This window comes from Rhinoderma darwinii, chromosome 4 (assembly GCF_050947455.1).
Source record: "Rhinoderma darwinii isolate aRhiDar2 chromosome 4, aRhiDar2.hap1, whole genome shotgun sequence".
NCBI classification, from domain to species: domain Eukaryota; kingdom Metazoa; phylum Chordata; class Amphibia; order Anura; family Rhinodermatidae; genus Rhinoderma; species Rhinoderma darwinii.
Genome location: NC_134690.1, coordinates 396,361,021 through 396,367,387, shown reverse-complemented (window position 1 = coordinate 396,367,387; position 6,367 = coordinate 396,361,021).

Sequence of the window (6,367 nt, the reverse complement as noted above, 5' to 3'; positions counted from 1 at the left end):
TCTCCTGGGGTGGCGCTGCAGGGAAATTGAACACATGCTGCCAGGTTCTCCCCACCAGACGATCACTATAAGCTCTATTAGCAGAACACCTTTTGATCAGTTACATGGGTATTCCAGTCATAGATATTTTGTCCCATAAGTACCTGATAGCTGCAGGTCCCTGCAGAATGGGGGACCCCCCAACCCTTCCATACTCGGCATCCACCAGCCGTTCCATGTAGGGGGGTATTGAATGGAGAAGTGACCGCGACCCTCTCTATTAATTTCTATGGGCGTAATCAAAAACCGCCTAGCCCGCTTTCTAGCTGGTGGCCGCCTCACCTCACGGGACGAGCGTCGGTAGGCCTCTGTTCCAGAGACAGGTTTATGTAAAAATGTATAACTCTATAGGGTAACATTCGCACAATATTTGAGATCCAAACCACTGGGAACTGCTATGGGTCTACAATTTGCTTGTGTATGTGATCTCTAAGCCCAGTGCAGGTTAGGCTGGTGTTCAGCTAGAAATCCTAGGCCGCTAATAAATGTTCATATCTCTAAAAATGACTTCATCCCTGAACATTTCTGTCGTTGAAGAGCAGAATTTTCTGACAACCATTTAAGGAAGAACGTGCGGCTAATTCTACACAGTATATTTCCCCTATAACGTAATCCGTGACCCAGGCCGCGAGTTTGGCGCATTTCCAGGATGAAGAGGAATGTCTAAACCTGTAGGATGATCCTAATATCCGCACTTCTGTATATTCTACACCTTCTGAGTTTGGATTAAACGTGACCTCCGGCTCCGCAACTGGAGATTCGTTTATGTTCTGCACTTGATGGGCCCGACACGTTGTCAACTAAAGAAAAAAATAATAATCTACCGTACATTGTGCCCTGCGGTGGAAAATGACGTCTATGGGTCTGCCGACTGTTTAGTAGTAATCTAGTGGTATAAAACCACAGTCTAAGGGGATGGTTTCAAACAATTGCGTATTACTACGGGCAAATACGTGAAATAGTCTGAATTGAGTATCGGTTGTTACCGTGGTAACATGTAATGTATTTAAAAGGGTTGTTCACTTTTTAAAATCTTGATTATCATTCCCTGACGATGAGATGATCACATGGTGCTCGGCTGCTGTGATCTGTGGGGGATCCTGGCAACAAGTGTTCTATTTTGCTGCAGCGCCACCACAGGTGAAATGAATTATTACATTTTTAATATTTAAATATGGGTTATCATGGATTGCAATGTCAATAGGTCTCTCTTGCCTAATATTTAGGGATGTGGGCTCTTTGTTCCCTTTAAGCTAGGTGATCGGGAATGGCATCAAAAAAATATTACAGTACACTGCTGTAATAATGAGCCATCCAGCAGCCAGACACACAACGGGCCACAAAGCATCAAGGTGAATAGTATTATACAGTGTCTAGGTCAGTGAAGGCGTTAATGTCCTCATCGCTGGTGGTCTGGCAGTGACGGGGCTAATGACTGTGTTCCTAGTGGTCTAGGACAGTGACGGGATTAATGTCCGGTATACCTGGTGGCGTAAGGCAATGAATAGGTTAATTTTAGGTTTCCTCGGGCAGAGAATGGAGCGGCTGGAAGGACGGACTCATTTTGTTGCAGAAATTTCTACGACTGAAAATCCGTACCATACATGCCGAAATGTCTGTAAAAAAAAATCTGCCGTGTGTGACTGCACCCTTACAGCACAGCCGCACCGTTGTCTCTGTGATCAGGTAGAGTGTTTCGGGAGCGATCTGCCGGATTATTAAGGGGGCGACGCAAGAGTGCGTGGGAACTTCTGAGTTTACAGGGAGCAGTGACGGACAGGTCACAATTTGCACAGACATATGCCCTGCCCCTTTATATTCATTTTGTGATTCAAAACATTACATAGACCCCTTCATCAGATATCAGACTTCAGACCCCAAAGATCTTTCAGATAGAAGACCGCACAGACCTATGCATGCTATGGAGGTCTAAGGCCTTGTTCACACAGTGCAGATTTGCTGCAGATTTTGCCTGCAATTTTAAGCTGAAACCAGAATTGGATCCAGGAGAGCAGACTTATAAGTTCTTCCTTTTATATATTTCTTCTGTTTAGGTTCTGTTCCTGATTTTGGCTTGAAAAATAAATTCAAGAGCTGCAGCAAATCTGCACTATCTGAACAAGGTGTTGGGCTAAGTCCACAGGTACCGTAAACACTGCAGAGTTTCCATACAGAATTGGTGTGCAGAAATTCTGCAGCGTATTACAGTAGCAACAGAGCGGATGACATCTGAACAAATCTCATCCAAACGCTGCGGGAAAACATTTCCGAAAAGACGTGCGGAACGGGGAGAAGTGCGTGCAAATTAGCAGATCCCGAGCGTGCGGAGAGACGAGGATCAAACAATCCCCACCTTCTCTTACCGTCCGCCGTTTTTTTCGTGTCTTGGATTGGCGAATTTCTTTTTTTCAAAAAATAATTATTTCCATAGGATACCAAAAATATAAGCCCCCATTTATTAACCCACCCGTAATAGTATGTCGCTGGTCAGGTCTAGTTGTTTTTTTGTGATACATTTTATTAAATATTAATTTGAAGACACCCAAGTATATCCCCATAACAATCTGTACAATAAATGTATTACAGTAAGTCTGATGATTCGTGGACGGTGTATAAAAAAAAAAAACTATGGTAAATTGTGGCCATGTCCTGCAAAAAATGAGATATATATAAAAAAAAAAATCAATATTGTCGTATACTCCTCTGTAATTATATTTCCAAGGCCTGAGGCTGCACTACTGAAAGATTCTGATGACATGTCCCCTTCTGATTTCTATCAGGGGCAATGTTGTATCGGAGTTCTGGGGTGGCTCAAAATCATCATCTACATCAAGGTTTCCATGTATACAAGTCCCGCAAAGTTGCCAACATTCGAAAAAAAATTGCAGGGGCAATTAGGGTGTGGCTTCTTTGGTGGGTGTGGCTTAGATTGTGGGAGTGGCTGATGAGGCGTGGCTTTAGTCCCAGAATTTCTGCATACAAATAAACTGTAAGAAAAATGTCTGCACTAGTTTGTCTGACAACTACTATGGCGGCCGGTATCTCTCTGGTTATCTGGTTGTTACAGGCAGGTGATGTCTCACTTTGTCACTAGGGCTAGGTGATATGTGATGACCACTACTGGTAGCGTAAAAACCAGCGTAGATAGTGCCACACTCAGTGCCCCTTGTAGATGGTGCCACACACTGTTTCCCGTAGGTATTGCCACAGTGCCCTCTGTAGGTAGTGCCACACACACCCCATAGATAATGCCACAGTGCCCTCTGTAGATAGTGCCACAGTGCCCTCTAGATCAGGGGTCTGAAACTCGGCCGGGTAAGTGGGCCGCATATAGAAAAAATGGGAAGTTGACGGGCCGCATTACTTTCAAATTTGATACAATACAAAATTATTGTTAATCAATTAGTTATTTGAACTAATATAACACTATATTACTAGAATAATAATACTACATTACTAGAATAATAGCGCTAGGTTTAAAATTTGAGATATTTCTCCATGTGCTTATTTCAACAATCCAGCTTTCCAGTTTAATTGTCGCTAAATGCAGTCCGGCGGCTCAGTTAGCACACATGTCAAGATTGGGCAGCCCCTTTTTAGATAGTGCCGCAGTGCCCTCTGTGGATGCTGCCGCAGTGCCCTCTGTGGATAAGGCCACAGTGCCCTCTGTAGATAAGGCCACAGTGCCCTCTGTAGATAAGGCCACAGTGCCCTCTGTAGATAAGGCCACAGTGCCCTCTGTAGATAAGGCCAAAGTGCCCTCTGTAGATAATGCAACACACCCCTAGATAATGCCAGTGTCCTCTTCAGATACCGTCACACACCCACTTGTAGATAACGCCACAGTGCCCTCTGTAGAGGCTGCCACAGTGCCCTCTGTAGAGGCTGCCAAAGTGCCCTCTGTAGAGGCTGCCCCAGTGCCCTCTGTAGAGGCTGCCCCAGTGCCCTCTGTAGAAGCTGCCCCAGTGCACTCTGTAGAGGCTGCCCCAGTGATGTCAGGGGCTTGCCCAGAGCTGGAGTCCCAGGCAGAGCGCTAGTAGGCTCTTCCTGGGACTCCAGCTGTGCTCCTGACATCACTGGGACTCCTGCTCTGGGGAAGCCCTTGACATCATTGCCGATGTATGGACAGCGATGTCTGAGGCTTCCCCAGAGTCCCGGAGCAGAGGCGATAATAGCGCTCTGCCCGGGACTCCGCTCTGGGGAAGACGCTGACACACTGTCCATATATAGGCAGCGATGTCAGGGAATTCCACAGAGTCCCGGAGCAGAGCCGACACCAGGGCTCTGCTCGGGACTCCGGCTCTGGGGAAGCCCCAGACATCGCTGTTCATATGTGGACAGCGATGTAAGGGAATTCCACAGAGTCCAGGAGCAGAGCTGACACCAGCGCTCTGCTCCGCTCTGGGCAAGACCCTGACACACTGTCCATATATGGGCAGCGATGTCAGGGAATTCCACAGAGTCCCGGAGCAGAGCCGACACCAGCGCTCTGCTCGGGACTCCGGCTCTGGGGAAGCCCCAGACATCACTGTTCATATGTGGACAGCGATGTCAGGGAATTCCACAGAGTCCAGGAGCAGAGCCGACACCAGCGCTCTGCTCCGCTCTGGGCAAGACCCTGACACACTGTCCATATATGGGCAGCGATGTCAGGGAATTCCACAGAGTCCCGGAGCAGAGCCGACACCAGCGCTCTGCTCGGGACTCCGGCTCTGGGGAAGCCCCAGACATCGCTGTTCATATGTGGACAGCGATGTCAGGGAATTCCAGAGTCTCGGAGCAGAGCCGATACTAGCGGCTCTGTGTCCCGCGGGCAGCAGATGACAGCCCCAGGGGCCGCATGCGGGCCGCGTGCTTGAGACCCCTGCTCTAGATAATGCAATAGTGCCACACACACCCCCTTGTAAATAGCATCACCCCCCCCCCCTATAGATAGCGCCACACTCCCAGCCTGTAGATAGCTCTATTGGGCCTCCCTCTAGGAGTGGAATCTCTGGCCAGAGCGTCGGCACCACTTTGGCTGGGGATTCTTCTCCTGGAGGAGCCCCTGACGTCACTGTCCATATATACTGCCGACGCTTTGGCCCGGGGATTCGACTCCTAGAAGGAGGCCCAATAGAGCTATCTACAGGGAGGGGGTGGTAGCGGTGTCGACAGGGTGGGGTGCTATCTACAGAGGGGGTTGCTCTATCAACAACGGAGTGCGCGGCACTTTCTACAGGGGCTGTGTGACACTATCTACGGGGGGAGTGTTGCTCTCACTACAGGTGCTTCCGGGCCAGGAGGAGCACCTGACATCACTGTCCATATATGGACAGTGATGCGAGGGGCTGCCTCTAGTTGCAGAATGCCCGGCCAGAGTGTTGGCAACTCTCTGAATGGGGATTCTGCTCCTGGAGGAGTGAATGGCAGGGCAGGGATCAGATAGTCTCCCGCACTGCCATAATATATACAGTGAAGGAAATAAGTATTTGATCCCTTGCTGATTTTGTAAGTTTGCCCACTGTCAAAGTCATGAGCAGTCTAGAATTTTTAGGCTAGGTTAATTTTACCAGTGAGAGATAGATTATATTTAAAAAAAAACAGAAAATCACATAGTCAATATTATATATATTTATTTGCATTGTGCACAGAGAAATAAGTATTTGATCCCCTACCAACCATTAAGAGTTCAGCCTCCTCCAGACCAGTTACACGCTCCAAATCAACTTGGTGCCTGCATTATAGACAGCTCTTGCATGGTCACCTGTATAAAAGACTCCTGTCCACAGACTCAATGATCAGTCTGACTCTAACCTCTACAACATGGGCAAGACCAAAGAGCTTTCTAAGGATGTCAGGGACAAGATCATAGACCTGCACAAGGCTGGAATGGGCTACAAAACCATAAGTAAGACGCTGGGTGAGAAGGAGACAACTGTTGGTGCAATAGTAAGAAAATGGAAGACATACAAAATGACTGTCAATCGACATCGATCTGGGGCTCCATGCAAAATCTCACCTCGTGGGGTACCCTTGATCCTGAGGAAGGTGAGAGCTCAGCCGAAAACTACACGGGGGGAACTTGTTAATGATCTCAAGGCAGCTGGGACCACAGTCACCAAGAAAACCATTGGTAACACATTACGCCGTAATGGATTAAAATCCTGCAGTGCCCGCAAGGTCCCCCTGCTCAAGAAGGCACATTTACAGGCCCGTCTGAAGTTTGCAAATGAACATCTGGATGATTCTGAGAGTGATTGGGAGAAGGTGCTGTGGTCAGATGAGACTAAAATTGAGCTTTTTGGCATTAACTCAACTCGCCGTGTTTGGAGGAAGAGAAATGCTG